This window comes from Saccopteryx leptura, chromosome 7, assembly GCF_036850995.1.
Source record: "Saccopteryx leptura isolate mSacLep1 chromosome 7, mSacLep1_pri_phased_curated, whole genome shotgun sequence".
Lineage (NCBI taxonomy): Eukaryota > Metazoa > Chordata > Mammalia > Chiroptera > Emballonuridae > Saccopteryx > Saccopteryx leptura.
This window is the reverse complement of record NC_089509.1, coordinates 87,481,457-87,507,608: the sequence shown is the minus strand read 5'-3', so window position 1 is coordinate 87,507,608 and position 26,152 is coordinate 87,481,457. Positions and strand designations below refer to the sequence as shown.

At 45.0% G+C, this 26,152-nt stretch overlaps 1 protein-coding gene across 6 annotated transcripts in view; it reads right to left on the bottom strand.

The window, feature by feature from the left end:
- CFLAR (CASP8 and FADD like apoptosis regulator) overlaps window positions 1-18,118 on the bottom strand; it is a 66,869-nt gene extending 48,751 nt beyond the window's left edge. The window contains exons 1-2 of one of the 6 annotated variants that reach the window (XM_066346130.1): window positions 17,210-18,118; window positions 7,065-7,148 (exon numbers count right to left, since the gene is read on the bottom strand). The gene's annotated coding sequence lies outside the window, so the exon portion shown is untranslated. Of the gene's footprint in view, window positions 1-1,138; window positions 1,163-4,995; window positions 5,852-7,064; window positions 7,243-17,209 lie in introns of those variants that run through there. The other 5 variants (XM_066346129.1, XM_066346136.1, XM_066346128.1 and 2 more) reach the window with 5 other exon arrangements.
- Between the last annotated feature and the right edge of the window lie 8,034 nt (window positions 18,119-26,152).

Genomic DNA, 26,152 nt, shown 5'->3' with positions numbered 1-26,152 from the left:
AAATGAGGTGTGTAACTCATCATGTGGTTTCTGGAATTTCTGAAATGCAAACATATATACCAAACACAGTCTAAAGGACCAGGTAGGTACTAAGGCTGAAGCATAAACTCATTTGAATTTGGGGTGTTACTGATGATTATTACACATCATTGGTTAAAAATAGGCTTTAAAAATTATTTGGCTTCACAAGCAGCGCATGTCAATTACAGCAAATTGCCCACAAACAATAGATGATCTCAATCATAAAATGACATAAAATGAGAAGGTATGTTTTATAAAGTTCTTTGTTGAGACTCAGCCCCATGATGCTCCCACCAACTTGAACATAATATTACCTCCAATAACTTCCCTGGTTCAGAACAGTAGAATCCAGGCTAGAGAAAAATGAGGAAAGGAAAGAACCACAGAATGAGAAAGGATCTAGATCAAAAAGAGATCATGAATTATCTGAATACAGAAACATTAGCAGAGTCACTAGGGACAATAAAGCTAAATCCATTTAATATAGTGGCCCACTCCTTCTTAACGAGTAAAGTTTTCACTAAGGCAAACTTTTTATACAGAGCCCAAACACCTGAACAGTATCTCCCACCTCTGCCCAACCCATAATCTTACTCAAGACATATATAAATCTAAGTGTTCCCTGGACAGTGTTTTTCTGTCCTAACATCTTTGCTCAAATACCTCCATTTGGAAAGCTCCTTCTTTTTTCAGTCTTGCCCCTTGAAATTCTATCCCACCTTTCCAAGGCATCTCTTCCATAAGCTTGTCTTGATCCGCAAATCAGGTCATCTCTTCCTGCCTCATAGCATGGTTTTTACTCTTTTAGCTGGGTTCCGGACATATGGGTAAGATCCCTGAGTATAGGTTAAGTTCCTACTCATCCTCATTAGCGAGGCCTGCCAAGTTCACCCTCCTAGGCCTTGAACGGACTAGTCATCATTACACAGCCCCAGCTGGCCTGCACATGTGTAATGCCTACTCATCTTTCATAACTTTTAATGAAGCAAGATGGACCGGTGGTGGAGTAAGGAATCTGGTTATTAGATCCAGGAGACAGAGCTTGTAAAAGAAAGCTTTTACAATTATATGGGGTAACAATGCTATGGTTTAAGAGTGACTTACAATGTGATTGTACCATCAGGTGAACCCCTTAGCAGGGCATCCTGGGAGCTGACAGGACCTCATCTTGAACAAGCAGAATCCAATCACATGAGACATCCCCTGGCCTTTTAGCAAAAGGTACATCTCCCCATATCTTCAGCTAAAAATGTATCTTTTGCGCTCATCACAATTTCTAAAATTGTATGATTTATGTGTCAAAGTTTTCATTTTTGCCAAATCTCAAGGCCAGTCTTTCACATGTAGTATAATTCTCGTAAGATAAATTCAAAAGTGCCTGAAATTTAAATTTAAGTTTATTTTTTCCTCAAATAGGATAGTCTTAAGACATCCTCAAATTACTAATACCTTTTATGAGATGGTGTAAGTTTAATACACAACTAATATTCTATGAGCTGTTGCTGTACTCACTCATGTTATTTAGAAAAGGCCAGAGAACAATGCATGGCATTCATTACATTCATCAATTTACTGAGAGGTTTCAATTTCCTTAGCAAAAACAAAAACAAACAAATTTTTTAAAAAACAGGCCAACCTCTCTGGTTTCACTAATATTTGTCTTTTGTCTATTCTATAAAACAAAGATCATTGACTTTAAATACTATTTTTGAAAGCTTCAAGTAAAAAAGAAAAAAAGATATATAAACAAAAGGGGAAATCCAAAAAACTTTCAAAAAAAAAACAAAAAAAAACCAAGAATTTCACGAGTAGATAAGGAAGCCTTAGTTCCCATTTTGTAAAATCAGATGCTAAAAGGAAGGCATTCCCCTAGAAAATATTTTTGAATCTTGGAGCCAGTAGCTACAAGACGGTCTTTCAATTACATTGAGAAACTGAGATATATAGATATTAATATAAATAACAATGGGTTCATTTCTCCCATTGAAGAGTTCACTGCAGTAGACAAACCATTTTGACTATGCAGGTAAATGTGGTATAAAATTGGTGCAGCTTAGTTCTTTCATAAGTACTGAATTATAAAGATGACAACCCAATATCTAGAATAAGAGGAAAATAATGAAGAAGCTTTTTGTCTGTTCTGCATAAAAACTTAAATAGTCAAAAAAGACAAAGTGGCTAAAGTGAAGACCGCCAGAGAAACATAAATACAGAACAAGGTACAAAGTGGAGGTGATAGGGAGCAGTTTTATTTGGAAAGAAAATATTCAAGAAATACATATATATTAATTCATTAATTTGTATGTGCATGAGTTCTAAGAAGAAATTATTTCTCTAAACCCAGAGTTGAGGAGGGAGAAAAAAACATCCAGGCTTCTGAACAAGCAGAATTAATTAAATGTAAAATGAATACACCTATTCTCAGAATCAAGAAAAGTGGTTATTAAAAGAAAAATAATCTTTCATTAGAAACATTGATACCAGAGGGAAGTGAAATTACATGTGAGAAAAGCAGAGATATTAATAGAAAAAAACCCTCAGTAATTCTGAAACACAATTGGAGAAATAGCATCATACGAAATAATAACTACTCATAAATAGGATCCCCTATTTTATAGCTTCATATTTATTTTATATATCCCCTAATTTTTGTGAGCATTATAAAAAAAAAGAGAATATATATTCTTTTTTTTTTTTTTTTTTTTAGTGAGAGAGACCAGAGAGGGACAGATAGGGATAGAAAGGAGATGAGAAGCATCAATTATTTGTTGCAGCACCTTAGTTGTTCATTGATTGCTTTTTCTTATGTGCCTTGACAAGGCGGAGGGTGGGGTGGGGTGGGGTGGCTCCAGCAGAGCGAGTGACCCTTGCTCAAGCCAGCGGCATTTAGGCTCAAGCCTGTGACCATGATGTCTATGATCCCACACTCAAACCAGCGTCTCCACACTCAAGCTATTGAGCCCAAGATCTGGCAGAATGAGCCCATGCTCGAGCTAGTGACCTCGGGATTTCAAACCTGGGTCTTCTGCGTCCCAGGCCAATGCTCTATCCACTGTACCACAGCCTTGTCAGGTGAGAAAATATAGATATTTTTAAAACACTTAAAAGATTGTATTTGAAGCCCTTGCCGGTTGGCTCAGTGGTAGAGCATCAGCCCTGTATGTTGAAGTACCGGGTTCAATTCCTGGCCAGGGCACACAGGAGAAGGTCCCATCTGCTTCTCCATCCTTCCCCTTCTCCTTTCTCTATCTCTCTCTTCCCCTCCCTCAGCCAAGGCTCCATGGGAGCAAAGTTCACCTGGGCGCTAAGGATGGCTCCATGGCCACCCCATCAGGTGCTAGAATGGATCCAGTTGCAATGGAGCAATGCCCCAGGGCAGAGCATCGCTCCCTAGTGGGCATGCGGGGTGGATCCCAGTCGGACGCATGTGAGAGTCTGTTTGTCTGCTGACCCCTCCCCGCTCCCCTTCTCACTTTGGAAAAATACAAAAAAAAATTGTATTTGAATGCATAACATGTCTGAAAAAAACTTGAAACTGTAACTTTGGTTAGCTTAGGCACTGGACTCCGGGGGCTTCCTCTATTTACTCTGTGTGTATCTTAACCCAGATAATTATAATGCAACTTGACTGAAAAGTTTTTGGAAAAAAATGTATTACAGTATAGAGTTAGTACAATCCTGTGGTAAGTGCAAAGATAGCCACTGAGTATATTAAATAAAGTATAAAAGAAAAGAACCCACCAGGTGAGTTGTGAAGTCTCCCTAGAGGAGATAACAGGGGCTGAATATAAAGGAGAAATAAGACATTTCAATAATAATAGTATTTCTTACTTAACTGATTTATAGTAAGAAAAGCAAGTACCAGTACCAATGTGAATACACATTGATAGTTGTGTGACTTGTCATGACTTCCCCCACTAGCTCAACCAGCTTCCTCATTTATCTAGGCTGCCTTGAAATCAAGCCACCTGTGTAGGTAACTTTGCTCGGTCTTCCCCAACCACTATGTGAGCTTCTGGGAGAAGAAACCAAGTTCAGATCCATCTCTGTGTCCCCAGTACCCAGAACACTGTCTGGCTCAGAGAAGCTCGATAAATATCGATAGGATTATAGTTAATTAAAAGAAAGGAGGCGGCCCTGGCCAGTTGGCTCAGCGGTAGAGCGTCGGCCTGGCGTGCAGGGGACCCGGGTTCGATTCCCGGCCAGGGCACATAGGAGAAGCGCCCATTTGCTTCTCCACCCCCCTCTCCTTCCTCTCTGTCTCTCTCTTCCCCTCCCGCAGCGAGGCTCCATTGGAGCAAAGATGGCCCGGGCGCTGGGAATGGCTCCTTGGCCTCTGCCCAGACGCTAGAGTGGCTCTGGTCGCGGCAGAGCAACCCCCGGAGGGGCAGAGCATCGTCCCCTGGTGGGCAGAGCGTCACCCCTGGTGGGCGTGCCGGGTGGATCCCGGTGGGGCGCATGCGGGAGTCTGTCTGACTGTCTCTCCCCGTTTCCAGCTTCAGAAAAAAATACAAAAATAAAATAAAATAAAATAATAAATAAAAGAAAGGAGGCGTTTTAGTACATACACATGTGTTTAATTAGCCTTTGGGGCTCTTAAAGATGAAATGATCAAACGAAGTTCATCCTGGAGATTTAAAAAAATCGTGCCCTGACTGGGTTGCTCAGTTGGTTGCCGATGGGCCCCATAGGCCAAGGTTGTGGGCTTGATCCCCCTGTCAGGGCACATACAAGACGCAACTAATAAATGCATAAATAAGTAGAACAAGAAGTGGATATTACTCTCTTCCTTCCTCCTTCTCTAAAAATAAAAAAAAGAAGAAAAAAGTGAAGATGAGACCCCTGGAGGCTCAAAGAAGGGCAGAAGGGCTGAAAGCAGGAGACTCAATCCTTTCTGTGCGGATCAGGGACAGACGCCAGCACAGGAGTGCAGGTCGGGAGAAGAGGGGCGGACAGTGTTCTCGGTCTACTCACGCACGCGCAGCAGCCGGCCCTTCCAGCTGGATCTCCGCTGGAAAAGGTGCCCACCCACGCGGGACACCACCAGACCTGCCTGCTCTGGAAAACTGGAGTTGAAAATTATCAGAATGTTAGCAAAAACTGGAAGAGGCGGCACCGAAAACCTGTTAGGGCTGAGCTCCGGCGCGCCTCCTTCAGGCTACCCTCCAGGGATGCACCGCCCTCGAATGATGCTCCGCCTACTGGAAGCTGCAGGTTTGTGGAAACCTCAGCCTTGAAACTTGGCAAGGGGCCCTGACTGGGTAGGTCAGTTTGTTGGAGCCGTTTCCCTATACGCCAAGGTTATGTGTTTGATCTCTAGATGTGTTTCTTTGTCTGCTCTCTCTCTCTCTGAAATCAATCAATAAATTTTAAAAATAATTTTTTTAACTCTACAAGGGGACAGACGTGGTAGTAAACTCTCACTGGAGCCCTGCCCTTGGAAAGTACCTACAGCCAGTGGAAAATGAGTGGGCGCCACTGCTGTGCCCCAGCAGGCCCAGAAGTGGGGTGGTGAGTGACCCCAGGTAGATTCAGCTTCCAGTAGGTGCCCCTGCCACCTTTTTAAAAACTCTGTCCGCCTCTACCCGCCCAATGCTCCCCCGTCGCGCAAGGATCCCAAGGGGTAAGAGCACCCAGTTTCCGCAGACCTGTGGGTGTAAAAGTGTAAAGATAGTTAAAGGAAGTGCAAATGTCGTTACAAACTGAATGTTAAACAGAATTCTTAGAAAAAGCCATTTTAATCAGGATATCCAACCTAGAAGCTGTAAAATAAATGTTAACATAAAAAGTTTAAAACTTCTGTATGGCAAACAGAAGTGTTTGTTTCTTTGTTTTCTGAAGTTAAGCCAAGTTTTTTTTTTGCTCCTCCTTCCAACGAAACATTTTTTCCGGTAAGGGAACCACTAAAGGGAAAATACCAAAGATTCTGTTCCTTTTTTTTTTTTTTTTTAAAGATCTTTTACCTAAATCAGGTCTGGCCGGTTAGAGCCCGTTCTGGCTTTCAAAATCCTTCACATAGCTAACACCCTGTTAGCACTACCTCTCCTTAGGTAAACATATTTAAAAGTCAGCAAATAAAAATACTCGCGAGATCTTCAACGTCCTTAAACTTATTTCCTGTCCCTTGAATAGGCCTTTGTTCTATGGCAATCCACTGTTAACTTTTAAAAGCTATTACTGTTAATACTTAAAAGAACATGCCGTTCTGTTCATATCCGGGCACCATCAGCAAGAACTTCCTGAAATCAAGTCTTTTCTAAGGCTTTACGTAAATATTATCATTCTGAACTTTCTTAAGGCAAGTTTTCTTTGCAATCTGCCAAAACATTATTACAATGCTTTGAGAAACTTCACCAGGCTATTTCAAGAGTAAAAATTCCTGCCAGGTTTGCTGCTTCCACCAAGTAAAGGCAAGCGCGTGCACGTATTACTGCAGGAAAAAAAGCCTTTCTCATCAAGTTTTGGAAAGGAAGGCCAAATTTTTTGAATAGTTCCCTCCCCCCTCCCCCCTAGGTATTAAGCAACTCTTAAAATGATCTTAAGCGAAGCAGGACGCTGGCAACCTGCCACCAAAGCTGGCAGCCTGTTTTCCGCCTCTGTTAGCCAAGGGTGGTTCTCTACAGTCTAGTCTGGCGCACCAGCTCGCACCCGGGATCCCGGCAGCCTCTGGCAGCACTCGGGAGAATCCGGGATGAGAAAGGAGCGGGGCGAGGGGCTGGAGAGGGGTGTGAGAGGTGACAGTGAGGTCGGGTGGGCTGGGAGCCGGGAAGGGGGGCTCCGCCCTGGCTAGTGCCCTCGGGCAAGCCAAAGATGAGGAATTTGCAAGACTGAGTCACCTGTCAGAAAGCTCACCCCACCACACCTGAACTTTGCCCGGTACCCCCCTCCCAGGGCCCGTTCAGGGAAGCATGAGGTTAGAAAGCAGCCGCCAGAAACTCGAGAGGTGACACGCGGGGCCCAGGGCGATACTGACACGAAAACCTGAAATCAGATCTCGGGGTCTGAGGGGGGTTGGAGCGGCGGGATTGAGAGGCAGCACCTACCGTCCTTTCCACGATGGGGCTGCCCTACAGCTCCCAGCCGTCAGGCTTGGCTCCGCCGGATGCATGAGAAGTGCAGCGCAGTCACTGTGGAGGAAAAGAAACTGAAACCGTGGGAGCAACGTGGTGCTTTGCTACTCACTGTAACTGCCAACGCTTGTCTCCGATGGCGCTGGACTTCTCTCTACTTTAACCCCGCAAAAGTTTGATGGGCTTACATTCACTGTGTTAGGACCAGAGACCCCCCCTCCCGTGCCCCCACTCACTAGCCCCTACTGAGTCCCTCCCTGTCAGTTGAAATGGTCTGGCCCCAGCAAACCGCTATTTCCTGTTTATAACCTTTAAGCCAAAATTGCTGTGAACTCAGTCAGGGTTGTTCAAAAGTGTGTGTGTGTGTGTGTGTGTGTGTGTGTGTGTGTGTGTGTGTGTGTGTGTGTGTGTGTGTGTTTGTTTGTTTTAGGTAAGAGGAGGGGTGATAGACTGTGTGTGTGTGTGTGTGTGTGTGTGTGTGTGTGTGTGTGTTTGTTTGTTTTAGGTAAGAGGAGGGGTGATAGACTCCCGCAAACACCCAGACCAGAATCCACCCAGCAACCCTCATCTGGGCCGATGATCCAACCAATTAGAAGGGTGAGAGGAAGAGAGAGAGAGAGAGAGAGAGAGAGAGAGAGAAGCCGATGGTCGCTACTCTTGTATTCTCTGACCTGGGGATCAGGATATCCAACCCAGGGCGTCCATACACTCAGCCCACTCTAGTCACTGAGCAACCAGCCAGAGCCAAAAGTAGTTTTCATTGTCATACGAGTAAGCACTATTAGTGCTTTTTACTGATGTCTGAGAATAATAATAAATAGCAAATGTAAAATCACTTTATGTTTTAATCTATTCCTAATATCTACTTTGTGATTTTTAAATTTAACTTTTCTTGAAATAAATGGAAACTTACAGAAAAGTTGCAAGAATAATAACAAGAAAGTGTTGACCTCAGAGAAGGAATATACCTGCCAAGAAGGACTTCTTGGGGTTAATTGGGCTCAAGTTCATAAACAGAGTCTAGCAGCAAGCTATTGGTGGCAGAGGTGTCATACACTCTGCATTTCAGAGAATAGTCACAAACCGAAAGGCTAGCCTTTTGTCTGTGTTAACCCTTATACAGGAGTTTCTGAAATTGTATTTCCACCAGTGAGCTGAGACCTGCCCCTCCAAACCGGAACTACAAAGCTATATCCTCATGCATCTATACTGACCAATCAGAGTGGCTCCATAATGATAAATCCACACAAAGCCTACCAAACAGGACAGCACTATTTGGATGAATCATTTGCATAAAAATCTACCAGCCAACCAGGTGGGAACTTTTCTCATTAAAAAGCAGGCTTCCCTGTGTCTCAGGAGAGTGTAGATTGCTTTTCCTCAGTTTGCAAACTGTTCTCCTAATTCAGTCTCTCCTTTTACCCACACTCCATATTGGGAACTTCTGTTGGCATTAGATTGAAAGCAGCTAACTTTTGTTGATGATATACTGACTACCAGCATGACAGCATAAGGAGTGGGGCTGACCCACACGCCCTAGCAACTGATGAAAATTATTTTAAAACAAGCAAACAACAACCAACCACTTAAAGCAGGGGTCAGGAACCTATGGTTCACGAGCCAGATGTGGCTCTTTTGATGGCTGCATCTGGCTCACAGACAAATCTTTAATAAAAAATAATAATAACGTTAAAAATATAAAACTTTCTCATGTGTTACAATCCATTCATTTCCTACCGCTCATGTTCATGGTTGCAGGTGGCTGGAGCCAATCACAGCTGTCCTCTGGGACAACACCAATTTTTTATTAGATAATGCATAACATACAGGGGTCATTGTATGGCTCTCACGGAATTACATTTTAAAATATGTGGCGTTCATGGCTCTCTCAGCCAAAAAGTTTCCCGAACCCTGACTTAAAGCTTTGGAAGTGCCTGACCAGGCAGTGGCGCAGTGGATAGAGCGTCGGACTGGGATGCAGAGGACCCAGGTTCAAGACCCCGAGGTTGCCAACTTGAGCACGGACTCATCTGGTTTGAACAAAAGCCCACCAGCTTGAACCCAAGGTCGCTGGCTCCAGCAAGGGGTTCTCAGTCTGCTGAAGGCCAGTGGTCAAGGCACATATGAGAAAACAATCAATGAACAACTAAGGTGTTGGAACGCGCAATGAAAAACTAATGATCGATGCTTCTCATCTCTCTCCGTTCCTGTCTGTCTGTCCTGTCTATCCTTCTCTCTGACTCACTCTCTGTCTCTGTAAAAAATAAATGAATTAAAAAAAAATAAAAATAAAAAACCTGTAAAAAATTTTTAAAAAGCTTTGGAAGTAATCCTAAAAGAAAGAAAGAAAAAATCTTAAGAGATCTCAGCAAATAAAGAAACATTTATTCAAGAAAATCAACAAAGTTAGGTAAAAAGGTGAGCATCTGTGGTCTTTTTAACCAAGACTCTTCCTCCCTTTACCCTCTCAACTCTGGACTGCTGCAAACAAGGGCACAAGACCTCCTCTTCCCATGCTCCCAGTGGGAGGATCAGGACATCAGCAATTCCCACCTACCCCTAGATACCTGATACTGAGTCTAAGGCCTGCATGAGTGGGGTTGAGAGATGAAGAAGTCTTTCTTCTAGCCCTGTAGGAATATGCTATGAAAATATGCAGACTTAGGATGACAATTAGAGACAGAGAGGCACCCTAGGGTGAAAGCCCTGAGCAGACAAGAGTCCAGGAGCCTCTCTTACCTGGGCTGGAAACAACAAAACAGCAGTATTAGATTCAGTAACAGAAATGTTTAGGCTCTCAGAACAGAGATTAGAAGTCAGCATGTTCCTTGTCCTTTACTTCAACCCTTGAAAACTTCTGTCTGCTTCCTTGAGTTATTTGTACTGGCTAATAAATATCTGAGTAAGGCCTGACCAAGCGGTGCCACAGTGGATAGAGTGTCGGACTGGGATGCTGAGGACCCAGGTTCGAGACCCCGAGGTCGCCAGCTTGAGCACGGGATCATCTGGTTTGAGCAAGGCTCACCAGCTTGGACCCAAGGTCGCTGGCTCGAGCAAGGGGTTACTCGGTCTGCTGAAGGCCCACGGTCAAGGCACATATGAGAAAGCAATCAATGAACAACTAAGGTGTCGCAACGAAAAACTGATTGATGCTTCTCATCTCTCTCCGTTCCTGTCTGTCTGTCCCTATCTATCCCTCTCTCTGACTCTCTCTTTGTCTCTGTAAAAAAAAAAAAATCTGAGTAAGGCTGGGGACAGGGCTTCAGTCCTTTTGGTCTGCTGACCGGGTCTGGTGCCTCCCCACGACCCCTCAGAGCATTTCATCTGGTCTTCAGTTAGTTTGTTGTCATTGTGACATAGCTCCACTCATGGAACAAAGAGTGGATGAAAGAGAGGTGTTATGATAAATCATAAATTTCTAACAGGGCAGGTCATAGTAGGTAATCATGCTCCAGGCATACGACACATTTATTTATCTTCACCTTAAACAAGCCCTATCCATTGTTTCTGTGCATTTAGGTTAACACACCTTTAAAATGCCCCTTTCTGACCTCTCATTCTTAAAGTGTGACACCCTCAAGAGAGCACATAATCTTTTTTTTTTTTTCTTTTTCATTTTTCTGAAGCTGGAAATGGGGAGGCAATCAGACAGACTCCCGCATCCGGCATGCCCACCAGGGGGCAATGTTCTGCCCCTCTGGGGCGTCGCTCTGTTGCATCCAGAGCCATTCTAGCGCCTGAGGCGGAGGCCACAGAGCCATCCCCAGCACCCGGGCCATCTTTGCTTCAATGGAGCCTGCCTCGGCTGCAGGAGGGGAAGAGAGAGACAGAGAGGAAGGAGAGGAGGAGGGGTGGAGAAGCAGATGGGCGCTTCTCCTGTATGCCCTGGCCAGGAATCGAACCCGGGACTCCTGCTCGCCAGGCCGACGCTCTACCGCTGAGCCAACCGGCCAGAGCCTAAGAGAGCACATAATCTTAACTAGCCTGTAACCCAATACTGACCTTGCTTTCTCCTGCCTTCATGTAATCTTCATTACTTTCCTCCTTAATCTCAAATGCAGAAAAGTTACTGTAATCTGTTGTTCCCTGATAGATGTGTGTATTCCAAACTGCCTTCTTGATGTTCCGCTTATCTGTCAGACCTCACCCTTACTGGACTATTGCCCCTGAGACAGAGGAATTCCAAAAAAGCTGACAAGCCACCCCAAGGAGGGGCTCCGGACATACCAGGACTTTTGATTCAACACCCACATGCTCGAAGCCCCCCAAGGAGGAGCATTCTGGACATACCAGGACTTTTGCCTCAATATCCCCTCAGGCTCTCCCAAACACTATATAACTCGCCCCTAGTCTGTAACCGGCGCTCTTCTCCCCCAAAGAAGTGCCCGGCAGGGTTCCTTTCTTCCTTTCAATAAAGCCTGTTACTCTGGTCTTTCAGATTTCCATGGATTCCAATATTTGGTGCTGAAACCCGGGACAGGGTACTAACTGCCTGGACGATCCCTCTTTGCCGTCCAAACTTACAACCAGGGAAGCAATGGGCAGCGGCACCTCGTCCCGGGCTTACTCCCTGATTCTGTTTGGACGTGTAATTGTGGGTTGATTGGCCGGCAGTCTAACCCTGTCCTGAACCCCTGCTGGACCAGAAAGGTAAGGAGTTTCTCCCTTCCCCTTCCCCTTTCCCTTCCCCTTCCCCTTCCCTTTTCCCTTCCCCGGTTGGCCTCTAAATTTCTCTCTAAAAACACCCCTTCCTGGTCGAACGGTTTTCTCTGACACACCTCACGTTTTGAGGGGTTTGACTTTCAGTCTCAGTGGACTGCACGGAAGACTAGGCGCCTAGCCAAACCTCTCCACTCTCTCGGACTTCTCGTCCTCGGAGCTCCCTGACAGGTGGTGACGACCTCTATCAGGGACGACTCCCCCACACGGAGATTCTCTCCTCTTGAGACAGCGACAAAAGGCGGGGACGCCCCCTCTTGCTCACCTGTCTCCACTATGGGCTCTTCAGAGTCTAAGCCTTCCGACCAGACCCCTCTAGGATGTCTCATAAAAAACCTCACCAAACTTGGTCTCTCAGACCTCAAACCGAAGAAATTAATCTTCTGTAACACGGCATGGCCTCAGTACAGACTAGACAATGACTCCCATTGGCCTGAAAACAGGACATTCGATTACAATATCCTAAGAGATCTTGACAATTTCTGCCACTGGACGGGGAGGGCATCAGAAATTCCTTATGTGCAGGCTTTCTTCTCCCTTCTCTCCTGTCCTTAATTTCTGTGCCTTCTGTTCTACACGCAGGCCATTTTTGGCGAAAGAAACCTCACCTAAAACCTCTGCTCCTAATCTTTCCTTCTCCACGGACTCCCAACTCTCTCCCTCCTGCCTGACCCCTGGGGGCACCCCTCTCTTGGGACCCCTCTCTAGTCCCTCAGCAAATCTTTTTTGCTGGAGTTTCTTCCCTCCAGAAAGCCCCCTCCCTTCACTAAATCCTGTTTTCTCATTCACCAGTCTCTCTTTCTCCTCCCCTGCTGGCCCAGGGCCTCTCCCTTCTCCACTGTGTTCTTCGTCCCCTCCCCCCTCCTTAGAAGCTGTGGCTCTGGCTGCGGTGCCTGTCTCATCTCGGACCTCTCTTCCCTCCTTACAAACTGCAGTTCTGTCTGTCTCCTCTCCGACCCCTCCTCCTTCCTTACAAACTGTGACTGTGCCTCTTTCCTCCTCACCCTCTCCTCTCTCCTCAAAGCTCTAAATCTTTTTGACTCCTCTGACCATGTGGCGCCACACCAATACTTAACCTCCTCCTCCTCCTCTTGCAGATTCTGACCCTCCTTCTTTCCATCAGCTGCTACACTGTCCATCCGCCTGCTTTCTCTCTTCCTCCCCTCTATGCTGGCAACTCCCTGCCATCTCGAAAAGCTTAAAAAAACAAAGTTGTCTATTGAGCTATGTGAGTGAATAATCTGTCTTCTCTCTGTTTTGTCAGAAAATACCTCTAGTATAATTTTAATTGAAACAAGTAAAGCACGCTCATTTAAATTTCTTAATTCATAATATGTGAAGTTTTTGTTTAACGTGTAACTCTGTCTGTTTCTAAGGCCTTAAACCAATAATTACCCACCTCTTAAACCAGGTTTACTCATCCCCATGGACTCTCCCTGCAATACCCTCATCCTTGCTGTTTGAAAACCTTCAGGGGCTTATTGCCTCCTACAAGCCTTACACCTAATCAATGAGGCAATAGTTCCCCTCCATCCAGTAGTCCCTAATCTCTACAAGTTACTGTCACACATTCCCTCAAACACCACTCACTTCAGGGTCCTAGACCTCAAGAATGCCTTCTTTATCATTCCTCTACACCCTGACTCTTACTTTCTGTTTACCTTTATTTAAACTGACCCAGACACTAATGCAGCCCAGCAATTTATGTGGACTGTCTTACCCCAGGGGATCAAAAACAGTCCACACCTGTTTCGGCAAACACTAGCTCAGGATTTAGCAGCATGCAATCTCAAAACTAGTCCTCTCTTACAATATGTAGATAACCTACTCCTCTGCAGCCCCTGCCTGCTTCAAGGAGACACACCGCCACCCTTCTTAACTTCCTCACTGTGAAGGAATATTGTGTCTTCTCTGCTAAGGCTCAACTTCACTCTCAGTCCATAGTCTATCTAGGCATCGCCTTAACCCCCACCACCTGAGGTCTCACCCTAGTTCTAACTCAGACCCTCTGCAGTCTCCAACCACCTTCCACCATATATTAAATCCTTTCTCTTCTCAGTCTAATAGGCTTCTTTAAACACTGAATTCCCAATTTTTCTCTCTTAGTCAAGCCCCTCAGTGAGATCTTCTGAGCATGGCTTTTAAGGTCTATAATGGCCAAGGAAGTAACAGAAAAGGCAAATAAGGCCCAAAAGAAGTCAGGAAATACCAGCTTTTGGCATACGCTCTTAAAGGCTCCAGTGCCCTAAAGGGCCTCATAGAATTCCATCAGGGCCCTGCTCCAGAGTGGAAAGAAAGGTCATTGAACTGAAGCCTGCCAGGCTTCCCGGCCCCACCGGTTGACACATCTGTGCTGTGGAAAGAGGGACACGAGAAGGTAAGCTGCCCCCTTGCTCCATGGAGGGAGGGTTCAGTCTCTTCTAGCCCTGCTCCAGCTACCTGTGACCTGACCTTGCCCATCATGCTGGGAATTGCCACTGAAGGCCCAAGGACATCGTTCACGAGCCTAAGGTATTTCTTCCAAGTAGCAGATAAACTAATCTCATTTCTTGTAAACACAAGGGCCATCTACTATACCTTGCCTGAATATTTGAGTTTTATTTATCCCTCAAAGATCTCTACTGTGGGTATTGACAGTCTAATTTTGTTACTTTATTTAATGTATAGTATCTCCTTTATTCCTCTTGTCTCAATGCCCCATACTTATTGTAGGCTGGGACCTGCTGCTAATTCCAGCTAGAAGCAGTGGTCACTAGAACTTAAACTCTAGCTGCAAAGTATAGAAATGTAACCACCCTTCCCCTAAGTACTTGCAGAATTTACTGGTCACTCAGAAAACTGTTTAAAGACTGTCCAAGAGGCACTTCCAGCATTACATCACCCAAAGACTGACTTTCACGTGGACAGGTCCACACACCGTAATCCTGACAACTCCCACTGCTGCTAAGGGTGACTTTTTCCTCCACCCTGACCATCTGGAGCTCAGAAACAGAGAAACAAAACCAACCCCTTGTCCTTCTATTCTCTATTCACCTCTCATCCTGTATCAACCAATCAGGGGCTTTCTACTCATGTGGGACCAACACGTATATGTGTATCCTGACTAACTGGACAAAAACCTGTACCCTAATCTATCTCACCCCAAATATCAACCTAATCCCACCCCATGAGCCTCTTTCAATTCCTAATACCTACTATCCATTAATCTAAGGATCAAACGAACTATACAGGTAATTTCTCCTCTTGTTGCTTTAAAAATTTCTATAAAAGTAGGTCTAGGGGCAGGGGGACTGGCTACTTCCCTGTCTTATTCCTATTTGCTCTCTCTCTCTCTCTCTCTCTCTCTCTCTCTCTGAAGCCCAGCAAATTCATAAACATGGAATCAGTGGTTTCACACAAACTGGGTGTCTTACTATTGCCTTTCATTAGTCCACTCACTCTCCCATTTATTTTTCTAACTTTTAAACCCTGTCTCTTACGTTTGTTCACTAGTTTCTTACAGAACCGCATGCAGACCTTCGCCAATCAGAAAATTGGAAAAATCTACCTAACCCTACACACCAACCCTGAAACCTGCCCTTGTGAAACAGAAAAATCTGAAACCCTATATCAGCAAACCTCCTAAATCTTATCTTCCAACCCCTACAGGTCCCCTAACCCTAAAGCTCTCCCATATCCCTGAAGAACTAGGAGAATAAAGAGCATTCAATCTTAACACTTCTCAGTCTTTTTACCCCTCACATAATAAGGGGACAAGATCGCTGGGTCTTCTTGGCTGAAGAAGAGCCTACAAACGGACATGAAACATTTCTTTTAGCTCAAGCTAACTGCTCTCTCCAGGGCTGCCAGGAAAAAATATCTCTAACTTTACCATGGGAGAACTTTCACACACACACTCCCATACAACTCTTCTTATCTCTGCATTCCTAATCTCCATATACTTTACCCCTTCTTTATCAAGTTCCTACAGGCCTGAATGAGAGAAATCTCTAGAATTAGCTACAATCAAATGCTCCTACACTCCTATTCTCCAATACCTCAGGGAGAACTTCACGAGGGAAATATCAAATAGGTAGGGATGACAGCAGGAAGAAGCTGCCCCTCAGCCCGAGAAGTTCCCTCCTGAATGTTCTCCAAACCCCCTTCCTTTTAACCACACATATTCAGTCCTTCTAAAACTTACACCAACAGGTTTCCTGTCTCTAAAAATCTCCACATGTCCTCCCATTCGAGAGGAACCAGACCAGCACGTCTCAGGAGGCTCATCCAGGAGACCATATATCACCATGTCACCCTGTTCAATCAGCACTCGCAGCAAGCAACTAACAATTACCTTGCAAAATTTTTTTACTTCCTCACTCAGGTTTTCGGAGACATCACCTGGTTCAGACCTTACAGCATGGAAATTGATGACCTCCTTAACTGGATGGGGAACTTGGCTTGGCAAGGTTCCCTTCTTGAGTTCTCTCCAGAAGAAGCAATAATTTTCCAATTTTTTTCTCCTCTTTCTCCTCATCACCCCTCACCATATATTATAAAATTAATAACTGCCTTTCTTTTATATGTAACCACAGAGTTGAGAAATGATAGATGTGTGTATTCCAAACTTCCCTCTTGATGTTCCGCTTACCTGTCAGACCTCACCCTTACTGGACTATAGCCCCTGAGACAGAGGAATTCCAAAAAGCTGAGAAGCCGCCCCAAGGAGGGGCTCCGGACATACCAGGGCTTTTGATTCAACATCCACATGCTCGAAGCCCCCCAAGGAGGAGCATTCTGGACATACCAGGACTTTTGCCTCAGTATCCCCTCAGGCTCTCCCAAACACTATATAACTCGCCCCTAGTCTGTAACCGGCGCTCTTCTCCTCCAGAGAAGTGCCCAGCGGGTTCCTTTCTTCCTTTCAGTAAAGCCTGTTACTCTGGTCTTTCAGACTCCCATGGATTTCAACATTCTCTAAAGCATTTTCCTCAGTCTGTTAAGATCTCGCTTCCAGGCATATTCTTTTTTTGACTCAAATTTTTACAAAAATTCTCCACATTGGCCTGACCAGGCAGTAGCACCGTGGATAGATTGTCATCCTGAGATGATGAGAACTCAGGTTCAAAACCCTGAGGTTGCCGGCTTTAGCATAGGATCACTGGTATGAGTGTGGGATCATACACATGACCCCACGATTGCTGGCTTGAGCCCAAAGTTGCTGGCCTGAGCAAGGGATTACAGTACTTGCTCAGCTGGATTCCCCCCCCCCCCAGGCATATATGAGAAAGCTATCAATGAAAAACTAAGGTACTACAACTACGAGCTGATGCTTCTTGTCTTTCTCCATTCCTGTCTGTCTCTCCCTTTCTCTCTAGGCTCTGGAGTACTGAGCATACTGGGATCCTAATCACTCTTACCTCAGCTCCTGAAGCGGTGGTTCAAGCCAGAAGAAAGAAACCCAGAGGACCTCAGGCTGCTACCCTCTCCTCCACCTAGCTTTCAACCCCTAGAACAGAGAGAGTGACACTGCCTGCTCTGAAGCCCTGGGTCAGTGATTGTGCCTGGGGGATAAACAGTTCTTAAAACAGACGTTCTTAAACTCTTCTTAAAGGAACTGATTACATTTGCAACCAAATATGGAGAAATTTGTCAAAGGTTGCTCTCATAAGCCTGGAGGATTTGGCAGTGATAGGCAACAGGGAGGAGATTCAACATATGGACTAAATTGTAAACTGGCTACTTTGCAAGAGAAAACCAAAAATAAAGACAACTGAGGGAAGTCTTTCTGAAAAAGAACAAATACTAAACACTGACCTCATAATCTATTGTTTCAGAGGAACCACCTGATTGAATTTATTCATAGAGCAATTTATGTCAGGGCATTGTTGAAAACAATAGAACAATCAGCTGGCAAACTGGTGAAACTTGACTGCTAGGCGGTCAGGAAATAAGAAGAGAACCCTACCCAAACTACTACAAGAATAACAACATCAGAAGTTTACAGCAGAAGTAGAATAAACTTGACCAAAGTAACCCAGTCAGCTACTAAACAAATAACAATAATGGGAGGGGCTGGGATAAGGTGGTGGGGTGAAAAAGTAAACAAGTACCCAGAATTGCTACAACATATTATCTAAAACATTCTTTTTTCTTTTTTTAAAAAATTTTTTGTATTTTTCTGAAGCTGGAAACGGGGAGGCGGTCAGACAGACTCCCGCATGCGCCCGACCGGGATCCACCCGGCATGCCCACCAGGGGGCGATGCTCTGCCCCTCTGGGGCGTCACTCTGTTGCATCCAGAGCCATCCTAGCACCTGAGGCAGAGGCCACAGAGCCATCCTCAGCGCCAGGGCCATCTTTGCTCCAATGGAGCCTTGGCTACCAGAGGGGAAGAGAGAGACAGAGAGGAAGGAGAGGGGGAGGGGTGGAGAAGCAGATGGGCGCCTCTCCTGTGTGCCCTGGCTGGGAATCGAACCTGGGACTCCTGCACGCCAGGCTGACACTCTACCACTGAGCCAACTGGCCAGGGCCTAAAACATTCTTTTTTCAACAAAAAAATTATGAGGCATGTAAGTAAACAGGAAAGGATGTCTCATATGCTGAAAAAAATGGAAGTGAAAGCAACCAGATGTTGAATTTATCAGAAAAAAAAAGAACTCAAAGTAGCCATTATAAACATGTTCATAGAATTAAAGAAAAAAAGATGCGTAAAGAAGAATAGCGCCTGAGCTGTGGTGGCGCAGTGGATAATGTGTTGACCTGGAATACTGAGGTCACTGGTTCAAAACCCTGGGCTTGCCTGGTCAAGGCATATATGGGAGTTGATACTTTCTGCTTCTCCCTCCTCCATATCTCTTTCTCTCTCTCTCCTCTTTCCTAAAAATGAATAAATAAAATCTAAAAAGGATATTAGTAAAAGAAGAAAAGTGGCTGTATGGCCAGTATCTGCAGCCACTGTCACAGCCGCCTGGTCAATGCAGGTTCGCATTTGATTCGGACAGACGGTAAGGAAGTAACAGAGCCAAAAACTGGTGGTCCATTTTCCTTTATTCTAGACTCGCACTCGGCAAGCGAGTAAAAACAAAGACACTGGGCTCCAAAATCCACTCATTCAGTGCTCACAAAGCTACTGACTCATCCGAGTTTTCATAGAATCAAAGGCTTCCACCTAATCAGTCTTTTTTTGTTGTTGTTGTATTTTTCTGAAGCTGGAAACGGGAAGAGACAGTCAGACAGACTCCCGCATGCGCCCGACCGGGATCCACCCAGCACGCCCACCAGGGGGCCACGCTCTGCCCACCAGGGGGTGATGCTCTGCCCCTCCGGGGTGTTGCTCTGGCGACCAGAGCCACTCTAGCACCTGGGGCAGAGGCCAAGGAGCCATCCCCAGCACCCGGGCCATCTTTGCTCCAATGGAGCCTCGCTGTGGGAGGGGAAGAGAGAGACAGAGAGGAAGGAGAGGGGGAGGGGTGGAGAAGCAGATGGGTGCTTCTCCTGTGTGCCCTGGCCAGGAATCGAACCCGGGACTTCTGCATGCCAGGCTGATGCTCTACCACTGAGCCAACCGGCCAGGGCCCATCTAATCAGTCTTATTCACCTCTGTTCCCTATCTCCTTCTCCTCCATGAACTGGCTTCTCCTTCCCCCATTCCACCATTCTGGCTGCCTCTTCTACATGGCTTCCCTGCCCTGCTACACCATGGGCTCTTCCTTTTACAAGAACTGATCACTATCTCCAAAATGGCCTCCTAGCTCTACCTTTTAAAACCTTTTGGCACAAAAGCCCTCCCCAACACATTAGCATAACCACGCCCCTTCCCAAGCAAGAAGGGCATTAATATTTTCACCTGGGCGACGGGCAGCACCATCTTTAACAATAAGGGTGAAAAAAAAAACTTTATCTGCCCAACAGTGGCCCTGGCCAGTTGGCTCAGCAGTAGAACATCGCCCCATGTGTGGAAGTCCTGGGTTCAATTCCTGGTCAGGGCACACAGGAGAAGCAATCATCTGCCTCTCCAGCCCCACTCCCTTTTCTCTCTTTCTCTTTCTCTCTCCTCCTCCTCCTCCTCCTCCTCCTCCTCCAGCAGCCAAGACTCGAACAGTTTGAGCAAGTTGGCCCTGGGTGATGAGGATGGCTCCATGGCCTTGCCTAAGGCTCTAAAACAGCTCAGTTGCCGAGCAATGAAGCAAAGCCCCAGATGTGCAGAGCATTGCCCCCTAGAGAGCTTGCTGGGTGAATCCTGGTCAGGGTGTATGTGGGAGTCTGTCTCTCTCTGCCTTTCTGCCTCCTAATTAATTAATTAATTGTTTTTTTAAAAAAGAAGAAAAGGAAGATATGATAAGAATGTCATATTAGGCCCTGGCCGGTTGGCTCAGCGGTAGAGCGTCAGCCTGGCGTGCGGGGGACCCGGGTTCGATTCCCGACCAGGGCACATAAGAGAAGCGCCCATTTGCTTCTCCACCCCCCCCCCTCCTTCCTCTCTGTCTCTCTCTTCCCCTCCCGCAGCCGAGGCTCCATTGGAGCAAAGATGGCCCGGGCGCTGGGGATGGCTCCTTGGCTTCTGCCCCAGGCGCTAGAGTGGCTCTGGTCGTGGCAGAGCATCGCCCCCTGGTGGGCAGAGCGTCACCCCTGGTGGGCGTGCCGGGTGGATCCCGGTCGGGTGCATGTGGGAGTCTGTCTGACTGTCTCTCCCAGTTTCCAGCTTCAGAAAAAGAAAAAAAAAAAAAAGAATGTCATATTAAGACTCTGGTCAAGATGGTGGCATAGATAAAGATGGTACTTGCAGCCCACCCTTTCACATCAAAATCAGAACTAATCTACAGAACAACCATCATACAGAACCACCTGAAAACTGTCTGAGTGAAAGTCCTACAACTAGGGAATTATAAAAGAGTCAACCTCAGACTGGTAAGAAGGGCAGAGACCCTGAATGAGCTAGTCTCACACCCACCTGTGGCAGTTTTTCTTTAAGACTTTATTTATTCATTTTAGAGAGAAGAGAGAGAAGGGGGGAGGAGCAAGAAGCATCAACTCTCATATGTGCCTTGACCAGGCAAGCCCAGGGTTTCAAACCAGTGAACTCAGCATTCCAAGTTGACAATTTATCCACTGAGCCACCACATGTAGGTTAGGCCTACATGTGGCAGCTTAAAATTGGGGGGTGGGGACCCTGACCAGTTGACTCAGTGGATAAAGCCTTGGCCTAGCCTGCAGACATTCCAGGTTCAATCCCGGGTCAGGGCACACATGAGAAGCAACCCTCTGCTTCTCATCCCATTCCTCTTCCCATTCTCTCCCTCTTCTCCTCTCGCAGCTGGTGGCTCAATTGGTTTGAGCATTGCTCTGTGCTCTGACGATAGCTAAGTTGGTCCAAGCATCAGCCTCAGGTGCTGAGTATAGTTCAGTACTCGAGCATCAGCCCCAGATGGGGTTTTTCAGGTGGATCCCAGTCAGGGCGCAGGCAGGAGTCTGTCTCATCATCTCCCCTGCTCTTGATGAAAGAAAGAAAAGAAAAGGAAAGAAAATGAAAGAAAAAGAAAAGAAAAGAATTCACTGGTATTCTGAAATCTCACAGTATATGCCTTAGATCCACAATTGGCATACATTGTACTGGACACCCAAGGTCTTCAATCTTGAAACATAACCTTCAGTTCCTGGAGACTTTAAGTATTTAGTTGGTGATTTGTCCCATCCATTTTCCATTCTCTCTGTCTGTCTATCTGTCTGTCTGTCTCTGATATTTTTGTGTCTCCTGAACTTGTTTTGTACTTTTTTCTCCTATTTTCCCCTTTTTCTTTGTCTTTTAACTCTACATGCCGGAACTTTTAAATTCTATTTTCAAACCCTTTTATTGAGGTTATTTATTTATATCACAGAGGTAAGAATTACAATAAAGCTAGGGTTCTTTGATTTTTTTTTAAATTGTAAAAAGTAAATGAATTTTTTAAAAGTGCATAAAACATAAAAACACACACATTAATAAAAAATCATTAATAAGACTGACCAGGTGGTGGCGCAGTGAATAGAGTGTAGGCCTGGGACCCTGAAGACCTAAGTTCAAAACCCTGAGGTTGCCGGCTTGAGTTTAGGATCACAGACTTGACCCCATGGTCACTGGCTTGAGCCTAAGGTTGCTGGCTTGAGCAAGGAGTCACTGGCTTTGCTGGAGCTGCCTCCCCCCATCAAGGCAGTACGAGGAAGCATTCAATGAACAATGAACAACTAAGGTGCCACAACAAAGAATGGATACTGCTCATCTTTCTCCCTTCCTGTCTGTCTGGCCCTATCTGTTTCTTTCCCTGTCTCTGTTGCTCTCTAGCAAAAAAAAAAGGAATCTTTAATCCAACATTCAGGTAACAACCACCCAAGGCACAAAATAGAAGCATCTCAAAGGTCTCCTGTGTGCCCCTGCCTTTTAATAATACACTTCTGCCCCCTAAAGGTAACTACTATCCTAAATTTGGAGATAATAATTTCCTTCGTAAGTTTTACCACTTATATATGCATCTCCGAACACAATGGCTTAATTTTTACTGTTTTTCACTTTTTATGAATGGAAGCAAATGTTATTCTTCTTGTTTTCCTTTTTATGCTCAGCATCATGTTCATGAGATTCATCGTGTTATATATGGATATAGTTCATTTACTTTCATTGCTGCATGCTATACTGTGGGAGACTACAAGTAGCAAAGCTCTTATAGTTTGAGGCTTAGCAAAAGGCTAACTTCTCCCTCTCCCCCCTCCATATTGGCTATAAAGCTGAGTATTTACACTTACTCCAATTCCCCACCTTACTTGCTTGGTTAAGTTGCTAAAGGCTAAGTTTTTCTCCACACCTCCATGTTAGCTGTAATGCTGAATTGTTTGTACTCATCCTATCCTCCATGTCCCTCAGAGAGGCTGGAGGCAGTTTCTTTTTTATTCTTTGTTTCGTGAAGTTAAGATGTTATGTATGATGGGGTTTTTCTGCACTTGAGAGAATTCTTGGGTTGCCTTGGAAATGTGACTTTGTTTTAATGATGTTTGATTTGTTAATGACTTCACTTTGCCTTATAAATAAAGCAGGTAGGGTGGTGGAGACTCGCCTTTTGCAAGCTATCCTTTGCGTTGCAAGGAGTCCTCCTGAGCCCATCCTATTTCTCTTTAAGTCTATTTTCTTAATTCCACACTCAGCTGTTCCCACTCAGGACCCGGAATTACTAGCCACACTGGTTCGCAGCACTATACAATTTTAGAAGAAAACAGGAGAAAAAAATTGCAACATTGGGATAAGCACATATTTTTTAAACAGGACATCAAAAAGCACTAAAAAGTTTTATAAATTGAGCCCTGACCAGTTGTCTCAGTGATAGAATGTCGGTCTGGCATGTGGAAGTCCCAGGTTCAATTCCCAGTCAGGGCAGGGCACACAGGAGAAGTGCCCATCTATTTCTCCACCCCTCCCCCTCTTGCTTCTCTCTCTCTCTCTCTATCTCTCTCTCTCTTTCTCTCTCTCTCTCTTCCCCTCCTGCAGCCATGGCTCAATTGGAGTGAGTTGGCCCCAGGCACTGAGAATGGCTCCATGGCCTTCGCCTCAGGTGCTAAGAAGGGCTTGGTTGCTGAGCAATGGAGCAATGTCCCAGATGGGCAGATCATTGCCCTCTAATGGGCTTGCTGGATGGATCCTCATCGGGGCATATGCAGGAGTCTGTCTCTGCCTTCCCTTCTCTTGCTGAATAAAAAAAAAAATTATAATTTGTTGTCCACCAAAATTTTAAAATCTGTTCTTCAAAAGACCACCATTAAGTAAATGAAAAGGGAAAGCATAGACTAGGGGAAAATAATTTCATTCCATTTTTCACGGTGGACATAAAGATTGAATATGTAAAGAATTTCTGGCCCTGGCCAGTTGGCTCAGTGGTAGAGTGTTGGCCTGGTGTGTGGATGTCCCAGGTTCGATTCCCAGTCAGGGTACACAGGAGAAGTGAACATTTGCTTCCTCCCTCTCCTCCTCCTCTTTCTCACTCTCTCTCTTTTCCTCCCACAGCCATGGTTCGATTGGTTAAAGGGAGTTGGCCCCCACCACTGAGGATAGCTCTGTGGCCTCTGCCTCAGGCGCTAAAAATAACTCAGTTGCCAAGTAACTGAGCAACTTCTCCAGATGGGCAGAGCATCACCCTACGCGGGGTTTGCTGGGTGGATCCTGGTAGGGGTGCATGTGGGAGTCTGTCTCTCTGCCTCCCCTCCTTTCACTTAATAAAAAAAAAGAAGGCCCTGGACGGTAGGCTCAGTGGTAGAGTGTCAGGCTGGCGTGCAGGAATCCCGGGTTCGATTCCCAGCCAGGGCACACAGGAGAGGCGCCCATCTGCTTCTCCACCCCTCCCCCCTCTCCTTCCTCTCTGTCTCTCTCTTCCCCTCCTGCAGCCAAGGCTCCATTGGAGCAAAGATGGCCCAGGTGCTGAGGATGGCTCTGTGGCCTCTGCCTCAGGCACTAGAATGGCTCTGGATGCAACAGAGCGACGCCCCAGAGGGGCAGAGCATCGCCCCCTGGTGGGCATGCCGGGTGGATCCCAGTCAGATGCATGCGGGAGTCTGTCTGACTGCCTCCCCGTTTTCAGCTTCAGAGAAATGCAAAAAAAAAAAAAAAAAAAAAGAAAGAAAGAAAGAAAAAGAATTTCTATTCTGAATAATAAAATAAATGACCTATTTTAAAAATGAGCAAAATATTTGAACAAACATTTACATGATAGGTTACACAATGGCCAATAAGTACATTAAAAAGTACTTGATATCAGTAGTTATCAGGGAAATATAAATTAATATTCTACCAGAATGGCTAAAATTAAAAAAAAAACTGACAAAGTACTAATGAGAATGTGAAACAACAACAATAATATATTGTTGGCAGAAATGTCAAATGGTACAACAACTTGGAAAACAGTATGGCTGTTATAAAGTATACTTACCATATGTCCCCCAAAAAGCACTCTTAAGTACCTACTTAGGAGAAATAAAAGCACATATTCATACAAATACATGTATTCCAACATTCCCAGTAGCTTTACTCATAATAAGCAAAACACCAAAATAACTTAAATATCCATCAAATGGATAAAGCATCGTGGTATATTGATACAATGGAATACTATTCCGCAGTAAAAAGGAACAAACAGATGATTTGTGCAACAACGTGGATAATTATGCCTGCTTATGCATGCTAAAGTATTTAAGGGAAATATACTGCTGTCTTTAAAATACATCAAAATATAAGATAGATTTATAAGATATATTGTTATGTAAGATAACTTACCATATGCATATAAGCAAGTGTACTAGAATCTAATGATATAACCTAGTGGTAGGTATTTGGTTGCTCACTGTAAAATTCAGCTTTGCTTTATGATTGAACATTTTTATAACAAAAGATTTGAGAATAAAACATTGTGCTGAGTCAAAGAATCCAGACACACAAAAAGTACATACTGTATGGTTTATTTATACAAAATTCTGGAACAGACAAAACAAATCTATAGTGACATAGAGTACATTAGAGGTTCCTATGAGAAGTGTTGATTATAAAGGGGCATGAGGAACATTTTGGAGTAGTGGAAATATCCTATATATTGACTGAGTAGTAGTTACATGGGATATACATTTATCAAATTCAATGAACTGTCCACTTAAAATGAGTGTATTTATTTACATTCTACGAATTATACATTGATCAAGTTGATTTTAAAATAAACAGGCAAACAAAAGTGGATTGGCAGCTCTGAGCTCCTCTTCTATGGATGATCTTCTAGCTGAGCTATTAACTTGGGGAACTTTCATTGTCAATATTTTCAAAAATTTCCTTTTAAATTGAACAGATTTAGCAGAGATGACAATTCTAATCTGTCCACAGAGGAAGGGCCGGGTTGTCAGAACTCTCAAAAGGGAGTGGGAAGAAACTGATGAGGTTTCCTAATTCAAAAAGCATACCTTGGCCCTGGCCATTTGGCTCAGTGGTAGAGCATCAGCCCGGCACGTGTAAGTCTCAGGTTCAATTCCCGGCTGGGGCACACAGAAAAAGCGCCATCTGCTTCTCCATCCTTTCCCCTCTGCTTTCTCTCCATCTCTCTTTTCCTGTCCAGCAGCCAAGGCTCCTCCATTTGAGCAAAGTTGACCCAGGTGCTGAGGATGGCTCCATGGCCTCTGCCTCAGGTGCTAGAATGGCTCTGGTTGCAACAGAGCAACGCCCCAGATGGGCAGAGCATCGCCCCCTGGTGAGCATGCCGGGTGGATCCCGGTCGGGCGCATGCAGGAGTCTGACTGACTGCCTCCCCGTTTCCAACTTCAAAAAAAATACAAAAATAAAAAATAAATAAATAAACCCCAACTCT